At 34.8% G+C, this 14,529-nt stretch overlaps 1 protein-coding gene across 5 annotated transcripts in view; it reads left to right on the top strand.

Annotated features, from left to right (window-relative positions):
- Positions 1 to 14,529, top strand: part of LOC126871811 (doublesex- and mab-3-related transcription factor 1Y) — a 98,462-nt gene that overhangs the window by 23,177 nt on the left and 60,756 nt on the right. The window lies entirely within an intron of this gene.

Genomic DNA, 14,529 nt, shown 5'->3' on the forward strand with positions numbered 1-14,529 from the left:
CAGCTAAATATAGTATAATAGGATATTCCTAGACTGACATTGTAACGAATATGTATAACTTTGTCTTTCTCTGTTTCTTCAGATGAAACTGTCGTGCCAATTAAATTAATCCTTTGGCACTGTAACAAAATAACGGAGAATTTAAAATGCATGACTTAGATAATACATAATTATATATTTTTTTATCGCCAAGGTTGCTTGAATTTTTCCTTGATATTTCTAAAATAATCTAAAAATAATGTTTTTATAAAATACTTAGTTTCAACTTTCTAAAAATATTAGTAACTACGCTACGTATTATGACACTTCAGATGTGAAACATACGCTGCTACGCTACTTTATAGTTACAGTGTGAATGAGGTAAACAATTAATTTTAGTTAGTTATATATGACTATACGATCATCATGCTTTAAATGAACTAACAAAATTCGTAACTTTTTATATCTTTTCCTTTATCATTAACAGTGAAACAAAGTATTCGAAAGAAACACTTAATCCTAGTAAAACTATGCAATTTTTATCTGTTGGAACCTTATAATTATACTTTCTTCAGAATAGAGAGATATTCTATCACGTACGATTGAGTTAACGAGGGAGTTATATTTAATGGAACATGTGCTTAGAAACACAATCGATCACTGTAACCGCAGAAATGGTTGTAGGATACGAACTGATGCTTTTGTTTACCGCTTATACATTTTGTAGTAGTATAGCACAAACGGTTCATCGACATTCAAAGTTGTTCGATTTTTCGCGGATATTTGGTAAATCAAGTTTTTCTAAGTTGGGTACATTTAATACGAAATACTATTTAATTAATAATGGAGTCGTATAGATTTCTTAATACGAACCGAAAAAGTACTACAAGGCATATAAAAATATTTCTAGAAATGCTGTTGGTGGATTAGATTAGAAGTTAGCTTCATTTTTGTTTATTGTATATTTTTTGTTAGCGAATCAGAAGAAAACTACGTAAATAAAACCTTATCTTGTATGGCGATTATATGTCGACACATTCTAATTGAACATACTATTTGATAAAGAGAAGCTATTTGTAAATATTTCAAATTATGTAACAGATAAACTCGCGCAAGTTGCGAACTATTGCTCATTGATCACTTTTCACAAAAGTAGATCCATCTCCTAAAATTAATTGCCAGTAACAGAGACGAAAAATAATATTTTACGAGAAAAATAATTAAGAAGGTAGTACTCCTGCTTTGGAAAATTAAATAATTAAAAAAATAATAACCATGATAAATTAGAAATGTTGTAAGTTATCAGTAACCATTGATGAACCAAAAATCTATGCAATTTCATCGTCAATCGAACAATGCTCCTTGTAAATAATTTTAAACTTGATATTTAAAAACTATATGTACGAATAACGTGTGAAATATCGATGCGTGTGGCCTTTTCATGCTATACATAGATCTATCCTCAATATGCAATAACACCGTTCGTGACAGTATCTGTTGCAATGGTACTCTTGAAGTTTCTTGCTTTGAGTTTAATACATAGCTCAAAGAAAAGTTACTTACGTGAGCTTTTTACGTTATTAGACAGTTGTTTGAAATGTCGAAGTAGCGTTTCAAACGAAAGTTTTACGATATTCAAACGAATATGCAATGCCCAGTATTTGTGCTTATTATTGCTGTTATGAGCTTATGTGTGTATATATATATACGTCCTTTATCACTGCTAATTATTCTACAACTAAGTTAATCCTTAGGTCATATTTCGAACTGTGAAGTAGAATATTACTTTCGTGTTATTTTTAGAAAGTAACTACATAAATACAGTTTCATTTCACTTATCAATAATTCTTATACGTTTCTAAATGTTAAAATGTTTGTGCAATGGATAAATTACAAATATTTGTGGCTGTTAAATAAGTTAGTAAGGAACGAAAGAATTGATTCGCGTGTATCTTAAACTATCGACTCTGGATCTAAATCAGTCTTAAAAATAGCGTGGTTGTAGTTTGCAAGGTTTTGGTCAACCCGCCTGAAGGAAGGGTGGATTGTAAAGTTGGTCACAGTCTAGTGACTCGAGTCGGATCTCTTTTACGAGGCGACAGGGTTAAATGATCTGTCACTTTCACCCTCGCTGTATCTGCTCTGCTCAGTGGGCAGCTTACTACTATCACAAGAATGCCATAAAATATTATAGCTCCCATCAGTGTTGGCGATCCACACTTGCACATCAAGCAAGTAACTTACGACTCGTATTTCCGCGCTATCACTCTTTCTTTTCTATGAATGTCTTCCTTTTATCATGTTGTCCTTTAACTGCTTTTATTCCTTATTTGTACACCTACTTACGTGTTAAAGCGAATTAAGATATCGCAAGTTAAACCTACAGAGGCTATAAAATTTTGAAGCTCCGTTCAAAAGGTGTATGCCTTCTGCCTTATAGAGTATCAATTTTGAAAGCTCATTTTAATTTATCGTATCATAATTTCGAACGTTTTTACTGTCCTTGCTTTTATGATAAGATTAGATCAAGCCAGGAAGTAGGTAAAAGTGTAAAAGGTAGATATATGATGATTTTTAAAGCGAACTACTTTCAGGATACTTTCAAGGCTTCAAGCATACAAGATATGTATATATATATATATATATATATATATATAAAAGCCTTTCACTTGCTCTCAGATAAATTTTACCTTTACTATAATTTCCATCTCGGTTATAATTTGTTTTACTTATACTTGTCGGTTTATAAAAGTGACCTCGATTTCTAGTGTACTACATCTTTTTTCAAATATATGCGACAAAATGATTCGATTCTTCTCCAATCCTCTATAGTGATCGATATCCCGGTAAAATTCGAGCGTTTTGTCAACGAGTGTTCCGGTTACCGAAAATCTACTGTAGTTACATCAAATATATGGACAAAATAAAATCGGATCACAAAGATCCTCGCGTGCTTTCTCTAATTCTCCGATAAAATCGGAAGAAAAATCTCGCAGAAGGGTAGAGAATTGCAGTGAAAGGAACGCGGGCAAGCTGAGCCGGTTGATTTTCGTTGTTGCATAGCGCTGCCGCCGCGTCAGCCAACATCTCATGTCCAAAGAGTCCTAAAATCTTTACGGCCTTCTACTTACTTCTACTGTGCACCCGGAGGGCAACGATCTTCACGGCATCTCGACCAGCCTTCACAGGGGTGTTTATGGTCTTTCGCTCTCTCGACTTGCATTGTACGTGGTGTGTCCGCGGAACGCTAGTATGTCTGCGTGTAAGATCGCTAGTTCGTCGCGACGCGGCATGTCGGGCGTCGCGTGACGTCATCGTTTTCATTTCACGAAACTGTTCGTCCAGCCACGGAGGTGTACGCTTACTTATTGCTAACTTTTTTATTAATTAAGAAGAAATTAGTGATCAGAATCAATCTTCGAGAACCAAGTACATAACTATTTGGCAAGTGAACGAATCGAATATATAAAATAAGCTAATGAGAATGACGTGTAATGTCATCACATATTTTATCGCAGGTGCACTGCGAAATCATATAACAAAGTCGTTATTACAAAGTGAAAATTGTCTTGCAAGTTAATAACAAATAAAAAGAGAACTAATAGTAAATTACGATAAAAAGCAACGATAATAAAAAAATACAGGGGATATTAGGATAACGAAAATTACTTCGCTAGCTTATTCAGAAGAATTTACCAGGTACATACATTTTTCAATCTATTATCTAAGATCTGCTTTAACTATCGTACAAACATCGCACATGCGTATCCCAAGTAATTTTTTAAAACGAACGAGGAATACGTTCGTCTGTTTGCAAGCAATGGCCAAAAGCGAGCAAGGATTTTATGCGAACGCTTGACAGGATAGAATTTTACTGCTTCCGAAATGTCGTGTCTCGTAAAAGCTGCCGCGTTCACGACCGTTCCTTCATTCGGCTCTTTCCACTGGAACTTATTGCGATTTCACGTTGACTATTTTTATAGGCGAAGAAGAATTGTTGCAAAGGGTTTCGGTTATACCGTTTTTATTGAAATACACGTAAAACGTCAAGTACAAAGCTTCCAGTATAGCCAGGGGGTGCGTAGGCGATACGTCTGTAACTTTCCTTTGCTACGATCCTCTTGTCTTTAAAATGTCGATGGATACGTTAAAGTAGATATTAAAGAAGTTTCTGGATAGAAAACTTCTATCACGAATGAAGAGGATGTGTAGGCTCTACAGGATGTAGGCTCAAGAGGATGTGAACTTTTGTTCACAGTTAGCAATAAGTATTTCGTTTGAGCGGTTTGATTCCGTTTCATCAATAATTTTTAAGCGCGTTACAAGTATGTATTAACATTGATTCCAAATAAGGAAGAAAATATATTTGTTATGAACCTACGTAACTCAACTGTAATCGTTTTATTTTTATTCAGTATTCATTGTTTAGTTCTAACAGACACATTTCTGACAAAATGAAGATTTTACAAAATTCTTTTATTCCTTATACTCTTCTTCGAACAATTTTCATAAATATCAATTAATCAATTCCTTTTACTCTATAGGCACCGCTAAAACTTCATGTCCCGCGATTTCTCAGTCTAAACTTTCAATTCAACGACCGTTTTCCTATTTTACCCAGAGAAACTTAATCATCGTTGGGAAGCGATAGCGAGAAAGATTATTTTCATAAGTTCGTCTATGCTAAATGAAATAATAAAAAAGATTTTTTTGTAACATGATCAAAAGGCGTGCCGCAAGAGTGCTGAAAGTCTGAAAGCTTTTGTTTCGGCTGGCAAGAGAACATCGGCCCAGTGAATGATACTCGGTGCGATACGACGTGTCTTTTGTCATTGAAACGGCCCCTCATCGGTGTATAGGCCAGGGTTTCAATTACGTGGCGATACAACGGTATCATTGCTACAAAGCCCGTTTCTAAAACCATCCCTCGTGAGAGCTATGTGTGCCGCGATGTATGTCCATCGAACACACGACCAGTGGTCGAAATGTAGACGGGGGTTTCGCGTTCCTCTATGTAACACGAGATCCTCGCAGGGATCATCAAGCTGGAAATTCGTGAAATCTCGCGTTTACGCGCTTGTGTGCGATCCCTGGCAAAATTCTAGCTCGTAGTTTTCTTTGCGCATAGGCACTTGTGCCAGTTTAGAAACAATTTCTTTTCGTCAGATAATTTTTTTCGGCAATTTTTTGTGCGTCCCCAAGCACTTGGTGTATTCGAGTGATTTTGGCTTTGTGTTTTGGGATATCGAGCAAACTCGTCCAACGTGATTTACACAATGACATTTGAAAATGCGTCCTACAAACATTTTTATTCGTGTCACAGGTTAAGTGAGCTTGCTATACAATTTGTGTGGGATTTCTAACAATGTCACGGTTATAGCCTTTGTTCTTCGGATACCAGAGAGGATATCGAGTTAACGACCAATTTCATGCAATCAAACGCACATCTATAAAATGATATAATCGTATTCGTGTGGTCAGAATTGTCCCGAGAGAAAATTCTGTGTTAATCGGTTATCATTGTCGCTGATGGTGTTTGACCTTTGACATTGATCACGAAAGCTTTATTCTTCTTCTTTATTCTTCGGTTCTTACGATGATCGTACGAATATATGTATTATTAATCTCGATATGGTTGTTATTCTTCTAAGAGGGTAATAGCAACATTATTTTCGTACCTATTCTGCGATTTTTAACAGTATCATTCACAATTAACGTTATTCTTCCATTACGATAGTTGGAATAATAAATGAATATATACTATAGAGTATAATATAAAAATTTTCTTAACTCTATGATGGCCGTTTAATTTCAAGCAACTTTCACGGCAAAAATTAACAAAATGTAGATTTTATTACGTTTGTAGAAAAATCCAATAATTTCGGATATTTAAAATATGGAAGAATAAGAATAACAAATAATCGAAGAATATATCTTTAGTTAACACTTATATGACGTTAGTGTCACTTCACTAGTTATTGCGGAGTTAATATATTAAATTTAAATTGCAAATAGAGAAGGAAATTATTCTGAAGAAAATTGTATAAGGATTCCGGATTATCGAAGTTAGTTTACTGAACATCGAGATTTTATGTATACACGTTTGTGTCATCTCTAACTCGTTGTTATTGGATTCATCGTCAAACGTGTCTAAATAGATTTTAATTCTTTTTTTTAATTTGGTAATAAAAAAGTTTTAATGCTAATTATTTTTTCCATTTTATGGTACAAGTATTATCTGTACATAATAGGAGTTAATCCGATCCCGTAAAGATTGTTTCAATAGGTTACGATGTAAGAGAAAATATATTTTGCGAGTTAGTGGTGGTATAAACAAACTTGTTTCTTGTTTTAACATTTTGTGGATGCTTCGCAATAAGTTGCAAATAAATGATGCAATAATAAGGAATTAGGATAAAAATTTATACATATTAGAATGAATTTATTTGTATTCATATTTTCGAAAAAAATTCAAATAGACAAATTTCGATGATTTTTTAATATATTGTCGACGACGTGATTCTGAACAATTTTTCCCTATATATATATATATAAACCATCTTTAGTTTCCGAGACTTGTGAATAATCGCGCGCGACTACAAAATCCATCGTCGAATATGGCACATTTTCCATTAGTGGTACCGCTACTAAGGATCGCGCGCAACTGCAAAGTCAATGCGCGACTCACCGCGACAGATCAGTCGCGTGCGACTATAAAGTACAGGAAACATTCGATAATTGCACAAAAAGATCCTCCGCATAATTGCACCCCCACTACGGGGAGAGATTTCTTTTGACACACTGCAGAACCCGACGGTCTGCCGCGATCGAGTAATGTAACACGATTCAATGTCGGATATCGGCCAGACAATGTATCTAGGTACTAATTCAAAAGCGGAACATTTTTATTTTTGAGTTTTTTAAAATTAATCTTCTACTGACTTATTTGCGTGATCTGTCTGATTAAAACGAGATCAAACACGATATAATTTGAATTATATTTGCTTATTTATATGTATTTAATTATCATTTATTAAGCAAGCAAATATGTTTCAAATTATATCGTGTTTAGTCTTATTTTAATGAAAAAAATGTAAGAAATACGTTGGTAAAATTTTCATTGATCACAAATCAAAAATAAAAAAAGCTTGATTTCTTTTATTGTAGTATTGAGGGATTCTCTCCGAAGACATTTCAAAACATGATACTATTACCTTATAGTACTACATAATAGTATATAGTAATAATATATACTATACTATTATTATCATTATATATAATATTCGACTTTATAATATCTTGAATATAAATAATTAATATTACGACGATGAGAAATTTTCTACCATGATAGTACACGTATTATAAAACGTTTTTAGTTATTTTATCTATGTTTCTCAGTTTTCCCAAAACTTTTTTTGTTCCATACTAACAGGTTTTCCACATGTATAAGTTACTAATTTTTTACAAAGAAAACCACGACAAGTTCATTAATATGTTAAAAAATGTGTAGTTCCATTAAAAGAATAAAACTGACCTTTGTTCGGCGTCGCGCGCGACTCTTGACAAGTCGCGCTACTAGTTACAAGTGGAAAAGGGCTCTTACGGCACAGCGACCTGATTAAATAACGTCTAACCCAAACCTAATTCTTATCTTTTGTTTATAGCTTATATATGTTTGGGTTAGGTGTCGTTTTATCCAGCCGTCGGCAACCAAACCGAAGAGTATGCTGTCACGGACGCAAATTATTGCTAGAATTCGCTATAGTGGTACCGACAATTTTTTGCGAATATCTTGGAAACTAAGGTCGAGCAGCGTATACACATGTTACATCTATAATTATGTTCAAAATGTCGATTTCTACAACGTATTTAAAAATCATCGAAATCGGTAAAATGGATGAGATATCGATAATTACCAATTTTTGAAAAGAAAGAAATTTCAATGGTACATTTGTTATAAATCGAGCAGGAAATAACCAGAAAGATAATGAAATATTTATAACACTTAGATACAGATTAAAGTGATCTTATTGTTCTATTCAACAGTTTTTCTGATTGTAAACATAGATGTATACATCCCGAAGACCAAACATTTTTTTAAGTCTCATTTATTATTTATACCTTTCTCTTTATAAATATACGAGAGTTTCTGTCGAAGTATGCTGCGTATATAAAACAGTATTATCAGTCGGCATAATACTACTGGTGATTGGCTTCAGCAGCGTCACATAATTCGCGGACTCGTATCAAAGTTTTTGTTATCGGATATCGTTACGATCACTACCTCTTTCTTTTCTTTATTCCTCTCAGACTTTGCGAATTATACCCGCATGTTTCTTTTACGCCGTGTATACTCCAGCATGGATATACGATATTATACTTCATATTACGATATTATAATTCATGTTTCGTTGTATCCTGTGAAGCAGTTAATTGAGGGAGAGTCGTGCAGTATCTACTAGTATAGAGTACCGATATCGTTATATTTCTCGACTTTTTCGCCAGATATTAGTATTTTTATTTGAGTAAACAAACGAATATAACAATTCTGTGTACTATATTTCAGAGGCATATAGTTTATTCCGTTGTTCGCGTTGTCCTGATACGTTGAACGTATACGTTGATATTCTAAGTGTTGAAAGCTATTTCTAGAGTTGATTATTTGTTTCTCAGGTAAGTAAATGATTTTTGTCTATTATGTATACTATATCTAGGCTGTTTAATGTAATTATCAGCTCCAGACTTGCAACTTCCTTTGTATATTATGAAACCTTTCTACATGTTTGTCGTCCAGTACTGAGCAGATCAGTCGTCGACCAGTATAGACCAAATATTTTTTTTTTAGGTTTAATCTGTTGGCAATTACAATTAAATTACAGGATATTTATTTAATTTTTTTACTACCTTTTCCCCGCGGAGAAACTGAAGTTCCAAAGCAGAAAAAAGCAAATGCACTTTTAAGAACGGGGCTTTGAAGTTACTTCTCGAAAATTAACATTAACATTATTAATCAAATTTAGACCGAAAAATCTAGTAATTAAATAATTAATCAGTGTTGGATGACGACTTTTCCCTTCCTACAAATTACAACACCTTTACTCTTGCAAATTGTCAATTCTTATCATTGAATTTCATAAAATTAGTCTCCCTTCTTTTATTTGAAGTTTCATTTGTACCGCGAACTCATTTTTTAAATTTCAATTTTTACCGACATCTTACTCAAGATGCAACAAAAACGCTTCGAGCAGTCGGTACTGCACGACATTCTCCTTTGACGATTATACTTGAACGATAATAGTTCATCCGTTTCTTTCACTTTGATGCTCAAGAACGTAATGGCATTTTTTATATTTGTCGCATCAACGTTATTTATTGGTGTATGTTTGTGATACTGAGTAGTTAGAATGCACATGTCTTTTTATTTTTTTACGATAAAAAAGGTCTAATGGCTTGTTTCATAATCGTTTTGCGTAATAGACGATGACAAATTGGTTTTCGTTAAAGTTGACTGAGATAAAGAACAGCGAAGCGAAAGAAACTGCGAGCGAAATGACAAAGCAATCAGTTTGCTTTTAATTATTGTAATAATATATACCAATTTTAGGACAATTCTAATGATAGCACGCAATATTGATAAATATTTCTCATTAAACTGCCGTTTATTTCCTTCTGATAACAATGCATTTGCCCGATGTTCTTTTATTGCAGACACTTTGGATATAAACCAAAACACTAAATTCTTGAATAAACTTGTAGACTATTATATTTCCGTGGTATTACAATCTTTCCCAGCGATACCATAAAGTAGATATCACTATCACGTTTATGAGATGCTGTCAGCTTCTAAGTTTCCTTATTATACATATACAAGGTCAAAAGAAGGAGTATACTTATAATCTGTTATTTATATTCATTTATGTAAAATTGACAGAAGTCGTTAAAGTAAAAAAATTACTGAATTAATTTATCTTGTAGCCTCGTAGTATTTTTAAACGGAATTGTAAAATAATTTTATTACAGTAAATACTAAATACGTCAGGAAAGACAACTATCGAATGTTTTGTTTGGTATCAAAGTCAGCGTATCAAAATCGCAGCAAATGTTATAATTTTTTTTATTTAGGTTTCATATTTTACTTGTACTTTGCTTCTTGTTCAGATGTAAAGTAGCGCGATCTTACGAGCCGTTATAAACGTTAGTCATTAAATTATCTGTTTTGAAAGTCAGAATCATTCCTCTTGGTTTAAGGATCTCTATATAAATTAATTGCATGTATATACGTAGATACGTACATTCAAGTTATAATATGTATATGTTGAATTTAGTCAATTGTTATCTTACAAATTTTTACTGAGAAATGATACGAAAGTCGCTCACAGTTTCGAGGATAGTCTGACTTTTTTTAAAGTTCCGTATCTTATTTTTGAATCCTATATTTCAAATTTATATGTGGGAAAATTGCCTTGCACTGGGTATGGAAAAGGGTGAGGATGATGGATCAGCGTCGAAAATGTAAATAGTTCTGCTTCAATCAGAGGTTTTCCGGATACGTATATGGAGATTTGATGAGAATGTGAAAAATTTAAACAGGAAGGAATAAGATTAGCTTACTTGAAGAATTGAATATACAAGTTTTTTTCTAAGGGTCGTGGGAACGCGACGTCGTGAAGTAATCGGAGCAAAATTAAACAGTATGGCGATTGACAGGATGCAATCTTATAAACTTCTTCTGTCCCCACGCGTTGGAGTGTGTTTACTCTTTGAGTTCTTGGTACCGATTTTATCGACAAAGACTTGTTACAGTTCCACTCGTCGGTTCTTGCCCACGAAACTATTTATTTATCATTCGATCAGGAATAATTGTTTACGATGATTGAGCGGATTAAGTAACTTGGAGCCTTTCACCACTGTTATACGAGCACTGTGTGTATTCGTATGCTGGCATGTGTTTCTTTTTTTTTTTGTGCGACTCATTGGTGCACGAATATGAAGCAAAATTATGCGTTGTCAGTCGTTTCTGATATTTTATGATTGATGACGGTTTAAAGTTACGATACTACTTTAGTAAATACAGTAAATGCCATGTGCGAATATTTTATCCGTTGAGAGGGTTAACTATCCGTAGATACACATACACACGTTTTCTCGTACTCCGTTCGCGAGTTAGATCGTTTATACGCATGTGAAAATTTAATTTTCTTTTAAGAACACTTTAGGAAAACTGGAAGAAGCAAGTGTTTGAAATCTTTTGATAAAAGTAAAAATCCTTTCGAAGAATTTTACTTGTCAACGATCTAGTTTGTTTATGGATTAAAATTGTGATAACGTGTGATGTGTGAAAATATGAATAAAAATAATAATTGTTAAAATAGTAGTACCTACACCGATAGATTTCCTACGCATGTTCAATGCTCCAATTCATGTTGGATTTTGGAGAATTTTATAATCGTAGATTTCTTTGCCATAAACTTAAATTTCTTTCTTAATAAACGATAATTATGTTGTTATATGTAATTTTATTAATTTAAGATGAGAATATAATGATAAAATTCGTAAGAAGAATTAAGAGGTGATAACATTTCAAAATTGATCTATCGATTTTTTTATGTTTTCTATAATTTTCATCTTTCAGTCGTTAATCCTCCATGGACTAAGGAAATAATAAAAAAGAAGAGTAAAGAGTGACATTCACTGCGGACGCACATCGAATTTGGAGTCGATCAATTTTGCAGATCTTATTACCAATGGAGATTAAACAAACCTGCACTTTCAGCCAGTAATTGTCGTGTCCTTTGAACACTTACAGTTTTAACGATCCAGGAAAAGTGGTGACGAACAAAAGACAGTTAATTCGCGTAGTAAATTGGAATCAGTATGAATGATAGTAACATCGAATTCAGTACACGATTATAGTAATTTCTCAAAAAGAACGGTTCGGTTTACCGAAGTTAACCAGACATACTGACACACAGTTACATATTTATCTTCACTTGTTTGCACGTCAAAATATAATTAATCTCGCTGGATTTCAGTATCGAAGACTATCGTTGATTATCGCTATACTTTAAACCACGAAATATGCATTATTTGCCCTACTATATTAGGTATTATTGAACAGCGTGCTTTCTCAGACGGCTTTTACTTCCTCTTATATTATCGATTTACATATCATGGATCAATCGATGGAATGCTTTCGCCTTATTTGCATACGCCTCGCTTATACGTGTTTCGATCGTAAGTAATTTAAATATAAACCGTCTTGTGATAGCAAACAATCAAGTATTAAATCTGATATTCTCTTTAGCTGTTTCATGTACACGTCGTCGTGTACGTCTCGATGCCACACCATTATTTTGCAATATTACATTGCGACAGGGAAAGCCTTTTGCATTTACAAAATGTAAATACAGAGTTTCTGACGTTCATTGCCAAACTCGACTCGTCAAACGGTAATTGTGCTTTTTAACTATTTTCGATGAACTCGTTCGAGCAAATGGCTAGAAAGGGGAGGGGGAGTTTCCCCGATGATTTCTCGAAGAGGGACAAGAATCGTCGACTCGCCAGAAAACAAGAAGCACCGACGTGAAAACTAACGACCATAGTCGGAGTTCCTCTCCGGTCAGAGGGCAACCCCTCTACTTGTTTCTCACTCTTTTTCCCCTCTTACTCTCGGTGTCTCTTCTCTTGCAGAATTTCATTCTCTCTCGCTCGCCCGCGTTTACGTTCGCGTTCTCCACTCGTGTCTCGCTCTCTAACGAAGGCAGCATACCTCTTCCAAAGAGAGTGAGCACGCATACGCCGCGGGTACGAAGCTGCAGCACCTGGTTGGCCGGGTTCACCTGTGCACAGAAAAGGAGGGAACCAACGCCTGGCGTCCGGGTGGCGCGGCACCTGTGGTCCGCGTCGTGGTGTCTATCCGATAGAACGCCGGGGGATGGCAATACGGGAGAGGGAGACTCGGGTTTGCTTGGAAAAAGCGACAGACAGTGTAGTAGAAGGGGAGACAGCAACGGAACGAGGCAAAAGAGAGTGTACAGCGCAGAGCTATAGCGGCAGGAGGGGAGAACCATTTCCGCCTTTTAAAAACGATCCAGAAGGCCTCTTATATAGGCGGAGCTGTGGCGTGCGGACGCGCTACTATTGGCTGCCTTAATATCTAATATATCATGTCATAACGGCTGGAGAATTATTGTCCTTGTACATGTTCGCCAACGTTATACACCACGGTTCCATTTCTCTTGCAGGAACTAACCGCCCCTCTACCGAATCGCTATTTTCCCACCCCTTGCGCGCAACGCTGTTATACACTGTAACATCAACGGGAGAAACGAGGCCGTTGTTCGTTGTTTAAAATCGATATTTACTTACTTCGACACGCGTCTTCTTGCCAGTTACGTACGCGCACGCCCGGCTCACGCTTTTCGGCGGCTTCCGGCCGGCGTGAACCGAAGACCACGTGAGATGACATAGATATGCATTCGTGTGCATGTTGTATATTATATGTACTGTGAATAATGACTCGATCAGTGATGGAGAAATATGTATATCATGAAAATAAAATCATGTCAGTTCGCAGATTCTATCGAATCTGATCAAGCATAGCTAATAATTAAATTATATGTATCACGCATACACGTGCATTTTATTGAAATGTTTCAAAATATGAAAAACATCATAGACACTTTACATTCGTACCGTACCGGTTTGTCTACATTCCAAGCAGAATTATCTGTGGACTTATTTCAGTATTATCTTATTAACTTGTTGATATTTGCTCCGAAAAACGTAGAAGGTCGTAAGATCTTGCATAAAGAATATGTGTGTTCTTTTCTGAAAAATCTACCAAGTTATTAATCCGATAATAAATAAATTGCGAGCGTTGTCAAACGTGCAACGATGCGTTTACATCGATACGTTTATTGCTAATCCGAAATTCGTATAAATAGCAAAATGAATTTATACGTGTGCATTAAAAATTAATCACGCGTGTCGCAGATTGTGCAAGAATGTTTATGCTACAGTTTGCGTTTGGAATCCTTCCAAAATAAGGATTACGTATTCTTAACCTTCGTATTTCATATCTTTATTATGTGTCACTATTTTTCTTTCTTTTTTTTAAATTTCTTCTCGCACCTACAGGAATGCACATTAAGCTAATTCTTTGTTGACTCTTATCGATTGACGAATGGATTAAATAAAATGTATTTACAATAATGTACTAAGATATCGTTGCGTTGCTTGGTATTGCTGGTGGTTATAGCTAAAAGAATTTCAAATTTGCTTTTATTGAATGATAGATCTATTTATAATATCATTAGTTTTGCATCAGAGGACAAAATTATGATGCACTTACGCCGCTATTACCTTGGCCTTATTTTTACGATACTGGCTCATTTTCAGTTGTTTTGTGACGCTATAAGTGGAAAATCGTATTGCTTTCGCAAATACGCAGTGACATATCTCGCGTGAAGTCAGCCTTCTAACGTCGTTAAATTTCTTTGTAAATTTTAAAGAGCCTCACCTTTGCAGCTTGAAATTTTTAACTCGTGC

The sequence above is a fragment of the Bombus huntii genome, chromosome 12 (genome assembly GCF_024542735.1).
Source record: "Bombus huntii isolate Logan2020A chromosome 12, iyBomHunt1.1, whole genome shotgun sequence".
Lineage (NCBI taxonomy): Eukaryota > Metazoa > Arthropoda > Insecta > Hymenoptera > Apidae > Bombus > Bombus huntii.